Raw genomic sequence first — 18,141 nt, 5'->3', positions numbered from 1 at the left:
GACGGGGGGGGGGGGGGGGTGCTTCCAGGCTTTCAAAACACAAAACAGGTGGTTTTCGGCAGTGCAGGCCCGGCTGGGGAGTGGTGGGGAGGGGAGGGGTGAATACCAAGTAGGCAGGCTTCTGGATGGGTGGGGCTGGGCCTGCAGCCTGGGCTGGCTGCCTGAGAGTAGAGAGTGACAGGTGAGGGCTCTGAGCTTCCCTGCTTGCCGCTCAGGAAAATCCTGGGACTGCCAACAGGCGTGGGGAGGCGCGTCGACTCTGGACCGAGACATACTCAACAGTGGGAGTCCAGCCAAACTGAAGGCCCCCTGAAGGAGAAGACCGGGGAGCAGAGTGGCAGGAGCTCCTTCCTCTGATGAATCAGCAGTGATGTGGGCGACAGGGAATCTGAAGCCATGAGTCCAGCCAGAGGCACCATCAGCCAAGTCTGACAGGCTTTAATTATTTTAGGGTAAGAAATCTGTGCTTTGTAAACACGCCAGATGTCCATGCTTTTGTATATTTTGATTTCTTGTTTGTTTTACTTTTGGTTGTTGTCGATGATGTTGTTTTAGTAAAACTTGAAATAAGAAGAGGGTAACAGAGTCCTTGTCCTTTCCTGGAAAGGCCCAGCTGGAGAATCAAGGAGTCCTTGTGCAGCTGAGGCCCCTGGTGAAGTGACTCATAGGAATGTGACCAATCTCAACTCCAGAAGTGGCTGCTTGTGAATCTCCTGGGAAGTCTTTAATTACCTCTTGAACACATTGTGTGAGCGAGCGAAATGGTGATTTTAGTGGCATGTTAGTCATGGGGACAATAAGAGCAGGCACTGAAATGGACAACTTAGCCACGTCCCATCCAAATCACCCAGAAGGCTGGATGACAGTGCTTCTTTAAGTAGCTTGGCAGATAATGCAAAATGCCTCCTGACTCCCCAAAGGGCCTTAGCTGCCCGTTTTCTCTTTACCCTCCCTAGCCCTTAAACAAACAAAAAAATAAATAGAAGTCTACAGTCTTTGCAACAGACCTGCCTGACATCAATTAACACTAACCTCCGGCAAGTGGCAATCCTCACAAAGCTCCAAGATGTTTTCAGCGCGAGGATTTTCCTGTGTTCTCGAAAGTATGAGTAAAGTATGAGAATACTAATGACCACTTTCCTGACAAGGCAACCAGGCTCGAGATACTAAATGGTGACACTAGTTAAGTGATCCCGCGAGAAAGGGATAAATCCGTGCACAGAATACGGTCCGAGGGCCCCCATTCCCTGCATGTTCCATTAGACATTTGAAATCTCTCAGTCAAGCATGGAGCAAATGGGTGTCCAGGACTGGAGGCTGACTGATAAACCCCTGAGGTCTGATTCCAAGCTGTTGTCCAGAGAAAACTTCCACTGGTCACACTTGAGGGGGGTGGCCGGAGTGGCAGCAAAGAGAAGGGGGGAGGGGAGAATTAATTCAGGAGCTGGGAGCTGAGAAACAGATTTGGTAAGCACATACTTCAAAGCTCACTAGAGAACTCCAATAAAACATAGACTCTCTGCAGCAACCAGGGAGTGATTTAAATCCACTTGGAATTTCTAGGAGGAAGGAGTGAGACTTACCAGCTCTGCTCAGAGCCTCATGAATAATTTCACCTGACACAGGACACTGAACCAGCAGAAATCAGGGATGTACAAAGGATAAAGTGTTTCCAACTCATCTTTGTTACTCCAGTCTTATTCGTAAGTGGGGAACCAGGTTGGGTAAGGGAAGCCTAGACAGGAAATTCACCATTTTTAGACGCATTATTTTTGTCCTTGTGCGAGAGATGTTGGATAGGAAACACATTTTCTGGCAGCCAAAAGCTCGCTGGCTGGGTTGGCTAAGAGAAAGGCCACGCACCCACGTACTACGAGGATGTGGACAACATTGAGAACTCCCTCTGGGCTAGCGGACAGTGAAAGGGAAACTTCCAGAGAAGTAAGCACCTAAGCCCCCATCGGCACAGGTGGTGCTACGGAAGTTACTCTTGTTGCCTTGAACCCCCGGCTGTTGCCTTGAACCCCCGGCTGCGATCCCCTCACACTCCATCTCCTTCCTCCACACTGCACATCCACTGCCCGCCAACAGATCATCAAGTTTTTGTCAATGAGGCGGCCAGTCCTGGCTCTGGGAAAGGGTGTCCCCCCGCGGGTCCTCACTGCGCTTAGATGGGCGGGTAGGGACGGCCTGAACCCTCTCGAAGATCCCAGGGGGTCTCGGTCCGCAGGAATCACCCCTGCCCCCCTTCTCGGGGCTCAGCCTTTCCCGCCCGCCCAAGCGCAGCGCACCCGCGCGCGACCCAGGTGCCCACCGTGGAGGTGGCAGCGCCGGCGGCCCTGGCAGCCAGGGCCCAGAGGTTGCTCTGCTTTCCCCCTGATGGCCGCAGGGGGGCAGGAAAGAAGGACTAAGGATAGAGGCCAGCGGAGGAGCCGGCCGCGCGGAGGGTGCGGGGTTGGGGGGCAGGGGTTGGGGGAGCACGGAGAGCGGGGCGCGGGGCGCGGAGCCCGGGCGGCGCAGGTGGCTAGGACACCGACGGGCGGAGGGCGTAGGAACCGCCCCGACTGAAGGAGCTCGGCCCGAGACACCCGACGCCAGCCGCCTCGACACCCGGCTCTGACGTCCGCAGCGACTCGGGGACGGGAGCCCTGGAAGCGCCGCACCCTCCCGCCGCTGCGGGTGCCTGTCTGAGGGACGCGAGGGAGCCGGGGGTCCGAGGGGCCCCGCCGTCCCTAAGAGCCAGAGACAATCACTGCAGCCTCCGGGAGGAAAGCCGCGCTGGGAAGAAAAGACGCGAGCTGCTCCCTGCGTCCCCTCTTTCCCAAGATCCAAACCCGCCCTGCAGCCTCTGGCGACTGAGCATTACTCTCGTTTTGCAGATACTGAGGCCTGGACGTGTTGTGAGCCTCAGGGACCCAGGCATAAATCAGTTATGCTAATCCTGATCTCTGTGGTTCAGATACTTTAAATCCGGGAGCCACCCGTTTACATCTAATTGGCTGGACACCGTTCTTTTTTCTGTTTTCTCCAACCGAGGCCATTCCAACTATTTTATCTCCTAGTACAGACTTCCGTATACTTCGATCATTCCACCCCAAGACGTTACAGTAAACAGGTTCTCTTCCCCTCATCACATCGGCCCCATTTCTCTACTTTCTGCTTCCACATTTAACTCCTGACCCATCTGGACCAAAACTCCCCAAAAGTTCTAGACTAGAGAGCCCAACATACACAGAAATGGCCCAGGAAAAAAGGCGGCGGTGGGGTCAGGGAACGGGGCTATCAAAAAACCAAACTGAATTTTTGTGGTGTTTTTTTCTTTTTAACCTGATGGACATTAAATTGCTGTGTAAAATATTTCATCTGTTCAGAAACTTTATTCTAAAATGACTTGCGCATTTGTTTCACCGATGCTATTTATTTTGGAATTTCAAATAACCCTTAGAGACCATGGACAGTTTTTATGTTCATTAAAACTACACTGGGGTTCAAAAGGGTTGTGAGACCTTGCTGTTATGATGTTAATAAACCAACAAAATAGATAAAGATCAAATAGAAAGCAGCATGAGGAGGAAACCAATAAAATGTAGGCCAGTGGGATTTACAAAGTTGTCCTAAAAAACAAAGTCTTTGTCTTCCTCTCCCTTTCCTCATCCTGTTAGCAAATCGTGCTCAAGTAAGGAGAGAGTGCTTGGACGAGTCCATTGCCTGCTCTTTGGTACTGTGAGCCAGAAAGCCAGGCTCCTGGTTCCAGCTCACTCTTGCTCAGCTCAGGTGAACACCCAGCTGGTCACACTGGGGACAGAACGTGATCTGGGTGGGGCAGCACTGCCAAATAAGACGGCCCTCCACCTTCTGGAAACTGTAGCGCAGTGCTCCCAAGGCGTGGGTCTGTGGGTTGCTCCTTTACGTTAGTCCTCCAGTACCTTCCATTTCCTCAGCGTCTGCGTTTCTAGCTTGGCAGTGGCCCAGGCTCCTGAGTTTTCACTTTCCTTCCTGCAGTCTTCTTTTCTGGCAGTTTGGTTGATTCATTAACATCTCCATCAGAGGGATGGGCAGGGAGCTTGAAAGTCCACTCAGCTCTTCTTAATGGTCCTTCTGGTACTGGGTTTGGTGGGAAAAGAGCCACGCTGTTGGCTAAAATGAGATTTTGGGATTATCCATGGATTTAATCTGGTCTTCTCACATCTACCATTTCCACAAGTAATTAGAGATTACTAGATACATTGAGAAGTTGCATTAGCCTTAAAGAATTTGGAGAAAATCTAAATAGGCTTAAATACCATCTTGGAGTCTAGAATGTTAAGCTCTATGCTCCAGATAATTAACATTTTTAAGGCCTTTCCCTGCTCCTGCTCCCTGCACCCTGTGGTTAACGTCACTACTGGGTAACAAGTCACTGAAAACATTTTAAATATAATATATTTTGCAGGGAGGGTGAGCAGAGTAGAAACGCAGTAAATACACCACCGTTGTATTCAGAGAGAATAGGCCAGGCAGCATTGGCGATTTGAAACTTCTCTATCATCCGAAAGTACATTCCGATCCGGGCAGTTTGAGAAGTTGAGAAGATTTTGATTATTAACATATATGAGAGACCGGCAGGTGGAGGACGATTTGTAGAGCCATGCCCTCTCTGTAAGCGTGGGCATACCACCCCTCCTCCTGGAGAACACCTTAGACACACAGTGCCTGTCCAGAGCAGTGGGTGATGCTTACAGAGGGAGCACGGCCCTTCCTCCAAGCTCAGGGGGCTCCTTCCAGAGACTGTGAGTGTAGGCAATAGCATTCTTTTGATTTTTCTTTTCCCAGTGGGAGTCCTACATTAGCACTGACATAAAAAAGGCATCCTATTATGGCAGATGGCTGAGAACATGGTAATCATAGTATCTCGTGCTTCTGTAGCGTTTGACAGTTTTCAAGGCAATTTTGTATTTGTTCTCTTATTTGATCTTCATAATAACTGCGAGGTAGGATGGATATTATCACCTCCATTTCTTTCTGACGAGGAATTTAGCCACGGTCAGAAAGGTAGGAAGAGCAGAGTAGAATTAGAATCCAGCCTTCTGACACACCTTTCCATTAAGGTTCTATACCATTAAAGTTCTATAATAAAACGTCACAGTTTCTTATGTGACTGCATTATCATGCCTGCTATATGTTCATTAACTACATTGCACTCAAGCATGATAATTTTATATTGATTTAATTGTGCAAATTATACTCATGAAAAAATGGTCTCTTTTTTTAATAGTCTGTCTCCTTGGGGATACTATTATTGCAATAACTCTGTCCTTTTGTTGAATTTCTCCCCCTTAATAATCAGCGAAGTGTTAATCTAGCCACGTTGGACAATTTCCCCAAGTCACTTAAACTGACTTATAAAAGATCACCCACAATTCACTTTATCCCATGGCTCTTCTTTTCCATTACTAGAATCTGAGTGCATACTGAGCTACTCCCCAAAGGAACGGGTCAAGATCACAGGTTACCGAAAACAAACAACTCCAGCACAAACCAAAGGTTTTTATGTATACGTAATAACTACACATTTTATATCCATAGGTATTTTTAGAAAGATTGATAAAAAACTCTCTGACATACCCACATGATGGTAGTCCGATTCATGCTCAAAAAAAGCTTTTCAGCTTTTTCCATCAACGCCATTCATATTTTAGAAGACGGACTTTGCAGGGGCCTCCCCAAAGAATTTCCTTAAATCTCTGCCAACCTGCGGGGAGAAGGAGTAGAGATATTACATAAATATCTGCATTGAGTTCTTGGATAGAGTTGCACAATGGCCATATATGGTGAAAGGTAGATTTTCCCTTGTGACTATATTGTTGGAATATGTTAAATGCATATGTCTCCATTTCTGCTCCCAAGAAGCTGGTGTACAGATGTTTAGTATTGGGGTCGTAGAAACGCCGCGGTCTACAGTTTACATGATGTCTAATAGGTTTCTAGAATGTGCTTAAAAGGCAGTGTTCAGAATTGGGCCTCTAACCTTCTTTGACGTAATTGTCTTTCTTTGGAGTCACATCTTGAAGGAAAGGATGAAGATTTGGAAAGGGAATTAATTTTCTCAAAACCAGACTTACTCTTTTCCTTCTGTACTTTATAGTAATCCTTTAAACTCAAAAAAACTTCAGCTAATTATGGATTTCTACCTGACTAATGTTGCCATTTGAGTGGCTACATGTCACTCTTTCTGGTTTCTGACCCCCTGTCAGGCCAATTCTGCCTGATTTCACTCATGTGCTGCTGCTTTTTATAATCTGAACATTATTTCCACTCAAATGTTTCCAGCTTTGCAAAAAACCTAGGAATCTGAAAGGCGGGGGGGGGGGGGGAACCTCTCAAAACTACTATTTGGATAATTATCACTTTCAGTTATTCTGATTTTTTTTTTTTCTGCAAAACGGATACTATGAGAAGAACATTTGAAAAAAGTTAAAGGTTTTACTTTGAAAGCTAAATTTTCTAACTCACATTTTAAAAATAGAGCTTAGGCAGTCTCCCTGGTAATTAAAATATAATTTCCCCTCTATTTTCTATGCTCAATAAACTCAACTGTTACAATATATTTTGAAATGTACAACATGGAGTCTAGGGCATTAAACAAAAAAGTTAAAAGGCTTTGAGGGGATTTTTAAAGATCCAGTTTCCTAATAAGCAAAATAGACCCTGGAAAGATTTCATGGTGTTTAATATGTTTTTTCCCTATCTTCTAAATGCAATAATCTCTAACCACCACTTGATCATCAGAGATTTATATTCACTATAATTTATGTCAACTTATATCTGGGATTCTTTTTTTTTTTTTCTACAACGTTTGGCAGCAAACTGCTGGTGGAAACTAGAATGTTTCACATTAGCAGCCCTCTTAAATTATTTCTATGAAATAATTTACTGTGGATTACAAATTCTTATATGGCATTTAAAGTTAATGATTAGGCAGAGAGATATATCAAAAATATGATTAGTCACATATGTACCTGACTTGCATGGTTTTAACTCTATGTGTGTTTTACAAGAATTGCTTTTCAAAAAGATATTTCTGGGCTTATGCATTTTTCCTATTAAAGCCAACGTATTTTTAAAGGAAAAGAGAAAAAGACATACATGCTCCTATAAACTGTCTCCTCTAATTAAATGTCTATAAGATTATTTTCTATTTCTTGATGGCCATTTACAGCATAGGTATTGCTGCATGGTCTGAAACTTAAAAGAGCTCACAATGGTGAAGATCTCTTGCAGCATAACTTGAAGTCAAGATGTAAAAATCCTAAGAGAGTATGAGAGTTTTAATGAAAATTGTAACGTCTCTCTTTCACTGCCAGGAATCAGTAACGAAGTGATGTACCCCCAACAGAACAAGAAATGAAATGAAACCCAGGGCTCCTTATACAAAGCTCAGAATGAGCTCCTTCCTGACTCGATTTCATTTTCTCTACATAGTTAAGGCTTAAAGCTGTTAGATATTTCTGTGCTTAATTTCACTTATCACCCAGGGAAGTAAGACTCAGAAGGGTGGCCATGAAAGTTGGGTTAATAGAAAATAAAAAAATAATTAAAAAAAAAAAAAAAAGAAAGTTGGGTTAAAATTTTATTTGCATGGAAGCAGCTCCTCCCAGAACATCTCTTCTGTATCTCAGACAGATATTTCTTTTTCTCCTCCCTTCTTCTCTTTTCCTATTTCACAGTGGTTTTCTTAACTCAACTATTTATGATTCATTTCATGAAAGGCTAGGTTTTCTCCGAGGGTACTATAATGTCTCAAAGTGGTTTTAGAAACTAGCAGTAACAAGAAACTATTTTCTTTTGTGATGTAAAATAAAGTCATTGCTAATAGCCTACAACCTGCAATTAACTATTAAAAAAGGAATTTATGAGGGCTGGTTATTATCCTCCTGAAATAACGTTGTTACAAGTCTGCCCTTGTCAGTCATCTGCAGGAATCACGTGCTGGATCCCAAACAAAGGGAGGGTCTGGATCCACACAGAGGCTCGTGGCAAATTACCCAGTGACAGCCTGGCCTGATAGCCCCTTATGCCCTTTGTCACCTTTTCAAACCAAGAGAATAATAGCCACATGTGTATTTTATCCTGATTGGACTAAAAGGCACCTGTTTGTGAAGCTGAGTTTGAATTGGGAATTAGAAAAATATTTGCATGGCTGGTAACAGCAAATTACGTGGGAGTGCCTTGGGGACACTGGGGCAGTAGCAGGCAGGGCTTAGGAAAGACAACTGGAAGCATCCTGCACACATTGAAAACTGCGTGTCAACTCTTTTCCTTCTTTCTAACATTAATATAAGTTCTAAGAAGAGCTTCCTCTTCCTCTCCTTGCGCTGTAAGCGCTTTCCTTGGCCGAAGCTGGGTCTCTCTGGCCAGCCCCTTGTGAGTCCTCTTTGGCATCAGCAAAGAAGAGAGGAATAGAGAGAGCATCCTATCAAGCAGCTGAGCATGGCATGGGCGGAAGAGGGAGGAGGGGGCAAGGAGAAAGGCACAGGATTATTCACCAGAGGCTGAATTAGTCTAAAGCTCAGCAACTGGAACAGGTCTGCTGATGTTGCAGAAGCACCAAAGGTAGAGGGTCTGCCTTGGAAGGAGAGCTAGAGAGCATGAAGAATAATGAGATCGTGCGTGGCTGGGGAAGGATGGGAGATGGTCTAGGAGGTGGATGAGGAGAAGGAAGGGGGAGAGAAGGAGGAGGATTAAAGAGGAGGCAACGGGGGCGCCTGGGTGGCGCAGTCGGTTAAGCGTCCGACTTCAGCCAGGTCACGATCTCGCGGTCCGTGAGTTCGAGCCCCGCGTCGGGCTCTGGGCTGATGGCTTGGAGCCTGTTTCCGATTCTGTGTCTCCCTCTCTCTCTGCCCCTCCCCCGTTCATGCTCTGTCTCTCTCTGTCCCAAAAATAAATAAACCTTGAAAAAAAAAATTTAAAAAAAAAAAAAAAAAAAAGAGGAGGCAACGGCCTGAGAATGGTTTGATTGGTTTCCAAGAGCCAAAGATATAAAATTCCAGGTTCTAAACCTTTATAATATAAATCATCATTCCCTGAAGAAAGTAATAGAATCTCACTGGTAAAGTAATGGCCTTCTTTACTTAAAAAAAAAAAAAAAAAAAATTTTGCAGGGGGGAATGCAAGCTGGGGCAGCCACTCTGGAAAGCAGTATGGAGGTTCCTCAAAACACTAAAAATAGAACTACCCTACGACCCAGCAATTGCACTACTAGGTATTTATCCACGGGATATAGGTATGCTGTTTCGAAGGGACACATGCACCCCCATGTTTATAGCAGCACTAGTAACAATAGTCTAAGTATGGAAAGAGCCCAAATGTCCATCGATGGATGCATGGATAAAGAAGATGTGGTATATATATACAATGGAGTATTACTCAGCCATCAAAAAGAATGAAATCTTGCCATTTGCAACTACGTGGATGGAACTGGAGGGTATGATGCTAAGTGAAATTAGTCAGAGAGACAAAAATCATATGACTTCACTCATATGAGGACTTTAAGAGACAAAACAGATGAACATAAGGGAAGGAACACAAAAATAATAAAAAAACAGGGAAGCGGACAAAACAGAAGAGACCCATAAATATGGAGAACAAACTGGGGGTTACGGGAGGGATTGTGGGAGGGGAGATGGGCTAAATGGGTGAGGGGCACTAAGGAATCTACTCCTGAAACCATTGTTGTACTATATGCTAACTAATTTGGATGTAAATTTAAAAAAATAAAAAAATACAATTAAAAAAAATAATAAAATAAAATAAATAAATAAAACAATGGCAAATCTGATGTTAAAAAAATTTTTTTTTTTTTTTTACACCATGCCTGCAAATGTGGGGGGGAAAAAAGCTCTCCAAGATTTGGGTGAATGTTGCTTAATATGAAATGCCAAAGCACAGAAGATTGGCTTTAAAATGAGAATAAATGAGAATAAAAACACAAAACTAAGAACCATCACTTCTAAGACCTTCACTTAAATAAGCATAGTCTAACACGCTGTGATGTTCATTACTGATTTCAGAAAGTTATCAAAAGCATCTGTTCAGTATGTTTGGAAAGCCAACTTGCTTAGTTCTGTGAAACAATGTCTGAGTTAGCGTCTATGGAAAACAGAATAGCACACACACGATTTTAATCCCATTATTTTGAAAACTTGGTAAAGCTTTGGTGTCATCTGAAATGGCTGATTTTCTTATTTTGTATACTTAGACAAACACTAATAATAATTTTAGGAAAAAGTTATGTAGATTTAGAAAACTGAAAATCATAATCTAGAATTGAAATTGTCACTTAAGATAGAGCTCTGATTTGTAATTGTCTGAATACAATTTGTCCTTCATAGGATCAAAACTCACCTCTAAAGGAAAATCTAAAATCCACTACAATAGTTACAAAAATTTGGAAATTAAAGACCCACTAGAAATAAATATAACAAAACAATAAATGCCATCTGCCAAAGTATTGCTAATTTATATACTAGCAGTCTGTTTGACTTTATTATACAAAACTTCAGAGCAGCCACTATCACGGATATTTATGGAATGATGGCCTGTGTAGTAGTCCCTGCCCGTCACTTAATCACCCAATAAATCCAAACCTGGAATATTTTCAGCAACATTCATCAAGGGTCGCTTTTTTTTTTTTTTTAAAGCTTATTTATTTTGAGAGAGAGAGCACAAACAGTAGAGAGACAGAATCCCAAGCAGGCCCCACGCCACCAGAACAAGCCTGATGTGGGGCTCAAACTCACAAACTATGAGATCATGCCCTGAGTCAAGATCAAGAGTTGGTCGTTTAACCAGCTATGCCACCGAGGTGTCCCCATCAAAGGTCACTTTTAAGTGATGTAAACTATCAATGATAGCCTTTTAAAAGACTATCTACTTTCGGTCAAAATGTTGCTATAGAAAATCATCTCCCTTTGAAGTGCTATGTATTAATTGCATCTGCAATCACGGTGTCAAAATAAAATGCAAAGAACACCTATGAAAAGCCTTTCTTAGTTGAATGTAGAAGAGAAGCACAGAAGATGATGTTCATTTTGTAACATGCTCTTATTCCGTGATTATCTATAAATAGCCAGAGCAAAAAGAGACTCAAATGAGTGGCCTTCTGGTCAAAAGATGGAAACTGATATGTTTAGCCATTGAAAACTTAGGAGAACTTGTCACTGTACTGGGAAAATAAAATCCAGTAGAAAATAGGGTTTTCTAAAATGTTTTTCTAATTATCACATTGGTTCTCTGTGGTTCTGCAAATACAAATAGAAAGCTAAGTTCATTTCTTCCCAACTCTCAGTTTAGCTACAAAACTCCTAAATGAAAACACAATTTTCCTGGTGTTATAGAAGTCAGGAGTGGTGAAGAACAGAGGTTCAAGTATTCCAGGAAAGGCTGTGGAGGGGTGCAGAGGCCAGTGGGAGCAACCAGAGGGGTGCTGGCGAGTGCTCCTTTGTCTCAGACTGTCTACTCCTCACCTTGATCCACTGGCCACATTCTTTCCTATTTTGGAAAAGTGGAGCTGTTAATGTTGGTTCAATACCATAAGAAACACTGAACCTCCTATCACCAGCATCACCATTGCTCCTTGTAGCAAGAGAATGCTGAAATGAGCAGTTGTTGAATCCTAGAATGTTAGAGCTGGAAGGGACATTAAAGCAGTCTCTCTGGGTACAGTTTCTAACTATGTAGGGGCTAAATCAAGCATAGATTAACCCTTAACTCTCAATCCATAGTTGTTTAATAAGGAAAGATCACAAATTGGTATAGCCAACGGATTAGAGATGTTAACATATTTTGTAAGATTTATACCTAAATCGGTTAAGTGTCTGACTCTTGATTTTGGCTCAGGTCATGATCTCAGGGTCGTGAGACCAAGCTCCACGCTCAGGGAGGAGCCTGCTTAAGATTCTCCCTCTCTCTCTCTCTCTCTCTCTCTCTCTCTCTCTCTCTCTCTCTTTGCCCCGTCCCAACCCCCACCACCAACTCTCTCTCTCTCTCAAAAAACAAAACAAAAAAAGGATTTACACCTAATTATTTCATGGTTTTCTATATCATAAATTAGAGTCCAGCTCCCTAGAACCCTAAATTAAATCTGGAGCACCTGTGTCCCATGTGAGTCACAGAGACCAGTGCTGTCCAACAGAAATGCAATGTGAGCCACACGTGCCATTTAAAATTCTCTAGTAGCCACATTGTAAAAATTAAAAAGGGAAATTAATTTTCATAATTGTGCATTGGTTATTTATTGCTGTGTAACAAATTACCCCCCAAACCTAGCTTGAAACAAACATTTATTATTTTACAGTTGCTCTGCATGAGTGGTTTAGCTGGAGAGTTCTGGCTCAGGGTTCCTCCTCAGTTTGTAGTCAGGCTATCAGCTGGGCTACATTGACGGGGGCAGGAGGGTATGCTTCCAAGAAGTATCACTCACATGGCTGGTTGTTGGGTGATGTGCCTCACCTCTCCTCCACGTGACTTCTCATCCTCCAGGGACTCTTGTCTTCATTTGGCATCTTCTGCATGGGAGTCTCTTCTTTACTGGTGACTGTGCTCTGAGATAGAAGTAGAGAGGGCACAAGCTAACGTAGGGAGGAAGGAGCCCCCAAGATAAAAGCTGCATTTTGTAGATTTGTAACCTAATCTTGGAAGTTACATTCTATCACTCTTGCCTTTTTTTCTGTTAGAATTGACCCATTAAGCCCAGCCTACATTCTAGGGGAAGGAATTACACTTATGGGTTATTGGGGGTCATCTTAAAAGTAGCCTACCGCAAGTCTGAATTAATTATCCCAATATATTGGGGTATTATTTATGGTATTATTATATAATGAACATAAAAATTATTAATGAGATATCTTACATTCTTTTCTTCACACTAAGTCTTCAGGATCCGGTATGTATTTCATACTTACAGCTCCAACCAACTGGTCTAGCCACATTCCAAACACCACTGGGCACATATGGCTAGTGGCTACTTTAGCACGGTACATCTCTAGATGCTCTGCAGTCACCTAAAGACCCAAAGACCCTAACTTAGGGGATCTTCTTCATTTACAATGTAAGTGATTGATCAGATCTGTATCAAGGGATTACCATGTTCCAGGCACGGTGCTAAACGCAGGGAACCCCAAATCAGTAAATTACCATGCCTGCCCTAAAGGAACTCAGCCAGACAAATAAGAAGTTAAATTCTAAATCTAGATCAACCATTTTGGGCCTACCTCAGAGAGCTCTAACCTGTGATGGGTTCTAGAATGAAGCAGAACGCAGTCTCTCCACACTCCTCGGGAAGGTGGTGACCCAGAGTCTTTTCAGACCAGCCAGAACCTCCGACAATGACCATAGACATCACTCACCCCCAGACCCAACCTGAGGCTATGTCTCCAGCTCTAAGCTGGAGCCCATATGTTGGCCTGAAACCTGATTTGCTTTGGATGTGGAGCAAATTAAATATTTGTTTAACTCAGTACATTGTACTTTCCACTATTCTCCATAAGCAAGACCCGTAGGGGAAGGGAGATATAGGGCGTACCGTAACTATTTCAGGCTTCTTGGGTGCTTTGGAGGGACGTGCCATTGTTGCACCAAGTTTTATACATAAATGTGACTCCGTTTACATAGAACGGAAGGTCCTTAATTATCTTACCGGCTATGAATGGATTTAGCAACAGGGAGCATTATTTTTAGTCTATTCTCTGCCCTAACTCTGATAATGTACATACGTATTTGACTTGAGTCTTTTCTCACACTTTGTGTCCTGAAGCATATTTGTGCTGCTTAAAGAATAACTCTGTGCAGCCAGGACCTACCCGAGGAGTTTCCCATATCCCCAAAAGGCACTTACAGGCTATGTATTAATGGTGATATACCTGGCAATACAGTTAAAGAATTCTGGGTTTCATTGGGGATGGGGGGGGGGGCGGCGGGGAATGCAACATACTTTTCACTAGCAGTAGAGGAAAGCAGTTTTCTGAGTGGTTTTTCTACCACAGTAAAGAGTAGTCATGTATTTTCAAGTTAGAGGAAAATCCATGCCTATCTCAACGGGAAGAAATAAGTTTTATTCAGATGCTGTCTGGAAAAATGGTCTTGAATACCTTCTTTATTTCTTGTCTTCATAAAAATATTGTTTAGGGAAAAGAAAACCCCATAAAGACAATTTCAAGTCAAGGACCAGACATAAAACAACACACCTTTCTTACATGTAAAATTCATTTCTGAGTTTCCATCATGTATCTATGCACTGTTTCATCAAAGTGATAGCTGTATCTTTCAAAATAAAATACCTTTGTTCCACAATGTGGATACTATAAAACCCAAACCAAAACAAAACACCAACAACCTGATGACACATCTCGTTTCTGTGTCTAACGTCACGATTTTTGGTTGAACCGTCATAGTCTAAGGCCCAACCACTCAACCTGGAAAAACATTCATGGGGTCTGGAACATAGAAAAATCCCTAAAGCTGTTCAGCTGGAATTTTAAGGGTGAGATTACAGCTTCTGTTTTGTGTAAATCTGTCCAGATTTAGCATTTTACAGTATCAGGTACTACTCTAAGAGCCAAGAATGACTCTGCCTAAAGGCCCCTGCACAGAGACCTCCATGCCCCAAAGTCAGGTCACATTAGAGAAAGAAGTGAATTGTAAACACTCCATTGTAAATACAATTTACACACGTCATTTTTTTTTTTTTTTTACACGTAGAGTAGATTCATTCTAAAAGCACACTTTGCTCCTGTTTTGGAGGTTCTAAATAAAAGAAAATAGCATTTTAATGGGCCTTTGGGAAGGCCAGCATGCTCAAACAGGGCATATATGATGGGATCTATGACTATTTTCGCTGAGTTTTAGAATGCAAACTTAAGTCCACAGTATACACTCCAGCAAATATATGTATCTATATCTATATCTATATCTATATCTATATCTATATCTATATCTATATCTATATCTATATCTATCTATGTATCTATCTGTTCACAGACTGATACAGCCCGCAAGCACATAATGTGTATATGGACAGTGACAAAAATATCTCGATTTTTTTTTTCAATTACAGCTTTTGTTGTGATTTATTCTAACATATTCCACAAAATAAACGTTTCATTGATAGTGCAGGCAGTGTGAAGTCTGGGGGGTGTACAGCCCCCTCTTTGGAGAAAGAGGGAGACTCCTTTAGCCTTTTCCACCCGAATTTTGATTTGCTTCTTAAAAGTGGAAGCTGAGTCCATCAGCTAAACAGCCAAGCTTGAGATCTGGTTTAAACCGGGAACTCACTCCATTTGGCCGGCGTAGGCGGCTGCCAGCAAAGTCCCTGGGCTGCCTGTTCCCTAGAGCATTTGCTTGCCCTGTTTACCCGGCCTGGTTCGGCGCGCAGGGGGGGGGGGGGGGGGGGGGCTTCCCGTCCGGGGAAAGATCTTGTTTACTACCCTCTCTCCCAACCCCCAGGCTAACCGTGCGGCGCGAACCCGGAGAAGCGCGCCCTCCGCGGGGGCCCTGAGTCCGCAGCGCCCGGCGCCTCCCCAGCGGGAGGCGGGAGCAGGCCCCGGCTCGAGGGCTGGGCTGTAAGTGCGATCTTGACATTGCGCCCTTGTTGCCAAGACTCGTGGGGCACAAGAGCAACTGCAGCGGGTCCCGACCCGCGCCGGGAGACTGGGACTGCGGGGCGCGGCCTGCCGCGCAGTCCTCACAGCCCTCCGGGCCCTGGTCCGAGCAGCGCTCCCGGGCCGCGGGGCGAGAAGCGGGGGGGAGCCGGTCGAAGCCCCTGGCTCCGGGTTGGAGGCGCTCACGCCCGGGTCTCGCCACGCAGACCTTCAAGGAAATCTTCCTAAAAACAAAGTCCTAAACTCCAGGATATTCGTGATTACGCGGAGTGTCGTCCCTGCCCAAGGGCGCGTCCACGCGGACCCCGCGCCTCGTAGAGCTAGCTGGCTTCCACGCAGGCCGGAGCGGTTTGGTGGCCGCCCTAGCAGGGACCTGTGCAGCAAAACAGACAACGCCGAACACCGCAAAGTGAATTCATCGTAAAACTCACGAAGGTTAAGCTCCGGGTTCCTTCACGGCCCGACCCTCCTAAAGCCCAGAGAGGGGCGCTAGCAATTCCGGATTCCGAACTGTGCCGGTTAAAGTTCCCCTCCCCCGCCTTCCAAGCCCAGGCCGCACTCCCTGCGCGGCCCACCCGCCTCGCCGCCGCCCGCGGGGCCGGAACCGCCCGCCCCGGGCACCGCGCTCGCGGGTTACAGGGGAGCGCCGTGAAGGCGTAGCCAAGGAGTAACTCCGAAACGCCAAGCTGACTCACGCGGGGCAGAAATTCAGACTTATGACGTCATTTTCACACCTCCTTTCTCGGATTGTCTCGCGTCTGTTGAGCCCACCTAGGGAACAGGCCCACACAGCAGCTTAAGCCAAATTGTTACGATTCCGAGGGATGTTGTAGATTCGATGGAACTTTTCATTCTCCTAAGCATCATTTTTATTTTCTTCGTATAATAATCTCATCTTTAGGTCAAGGGAATGAATTCGATTATTAAATATCATATCTTTTATATGTTATTGAAACCAGTGTGGTGAGATGAAATATAGGCAGTATTAAATCGCAAAAACAAAACAGTACCCTAAACCAAAGCCTCCTCTTTAGGGCTGCCTCAATAAGCAGCTGGAGAGAGAAGAGGGAGGATTTCGGAATCACCAGAAAGCAGCAGGAAGGTCTCCCTTGCTTGTCATCAGAATATTATACACACCCACTTCTAGAATAAATAAATAAAGCATTGATTGCCTCTAAACCTGAGGCCTAGCCTGAACAAAAAAATGTCGCAGCAGTCTGCAAATTCAGATGGCTTTGCCCATTTCTATGCAAGGAAAACAGCTCGGTACTTTGAAATCTAGGCTTTTAAATTTCCTGACTCACTGTGAGGGGAGGTGGGATAGGTTGTTCTTACACGGCAAAGAAACACAAATCATTCCTGGTTAGAATCTTCCCAACTATATTCTGGCCAAGGAAATTATCAGAAGCCTACGATTACAAGAATTTTAAAAACTACCTACAATTATAACCTGCATTTTGTACTTAATCCTAAACAGGCTGAGGGTATTTTAATAAAAAATGATATCAAGCAAGTAGCATTCTTTCTTTATTTGTTGGCAATGTTGCTCTCATAGGATTTTTCCAAAACCATAGGGGTGGAAGGAAAGAGAAAAATGTGGGCAAGTGTGCGTTTTGCTTGGATCTGAAACTTCCTGATCTTAAATCTTTGTCTCTATCACAATCATGTCTAGACTCAAGCTGGCTGTGCTTGGCTTACTAACCTGGGTTTCTGCTGTATAAACTGAGAACCACAAGTGAGCTTAGCTGATCCCTGCTGGGCAGGTGCTATACCTAACGCCCCTGTGGAGGACCCCAGCCAGGAGAAAGCCTAGAGATCACCCCAGCCACTTCCCCCAGTCCCAGGCCTAACCCGGAAAACATTTAACCTTGAGCTTTTTTTTTTTTTAAGCACACACTTTTCACAAGCCAGGTCCTCTCCTCTAGACCAGCGGGCCCCAGCGCGTGTCTTCTGCTGCGTGGGGAGAGCCTGGCAGCTGGTGGATCCGTCTGGCCCACAGCTGCAGGATCGGGAGCTCCTCTCAGACTCGGCTTCTTTCAGAAAACTCTTTTCTTGTCGGATGTGGTTTCCCTTTAATTAATCACTCATGCCCGCGTGTCCGCCGCGCAGCTTCCCCACTCTTCCTCCAGCCCCGCGTATGATCCGCTTTTTGGAAGCGAGAGCACAGGCCGAGCAAGTGGGGGCGGCGTGGGTGTGGACTCCGCCGGCCACAGGGCTGCCGGCTGTCCTGAGAGACCCCAGTTCGTGGTACTTTCTAAGATAGGCTTTCTGGAAGATCCACTCCCTCCTCCCAGACTTTCTAGCCAGTTGGCCACGCAGTTCCAAGCCTCGGCCTGGGTGGTCCAGGTGTTCCGGGTGGTCTAGAAGACCATGTTTCCGTCAGGTTCTCTCCCTTCTCCACCTCCTTCCCTCCCCTCCCCTCGCGGCTTTAGGAGCTGGCATCCTGCTGGCAAGAGCCACCTTTTGCCCCCCATTCCCACCCCACTCCCTCAAGGATGGTCCCTCC

General features: G+C 44.7%; 1 long non-coding RNA gene across 1 annotated transcript in view; it reads right to left on the bottom strand.

The window, feature by feature from the left end:
• Nucleotides 1–3,271: 3,271 nt before the first annotated feature.
• The window catches only part of LOC147584338 (uncharacterized), a 53,653-nt gene continuing 38,783 nt past the window's right edge, over nt 3,272–18,141 (bottom strand). The window contains exons 3-5 of the long non-coding RNA XR_015248526.1: nt 12,461–12,581; nt 5,605–5,731; nt 3,272–4,137 (exon numbers count right to left, since the gene is read on the bottom strand). This is a non-coding gene — a long non-coding RNA (uncharacterized LOC147584338). The remainder of the gene's footprint in view (nt 4,138–5,604; nt 5,732–12,460; nt 12,582–18,141) is intronic.

Source organism: Puma concolor, chromosome A1, assembly GCF_028749965.1.
Source record: "Puma concolor isolate L17-30 chromosome A1, mPumCon1.1.hap2, whole genome shotgun sequence".
Lineage (NCBI taxonomy): Eukaryota > Metazoa > Chordata > Mammalia > Carnivora > Felidae > Puma > Puma concolor.
Note: the sequence above shows the minus strand (reverse complement) of the source record. Positions and strands in the feature narration are given on the sequence as shown.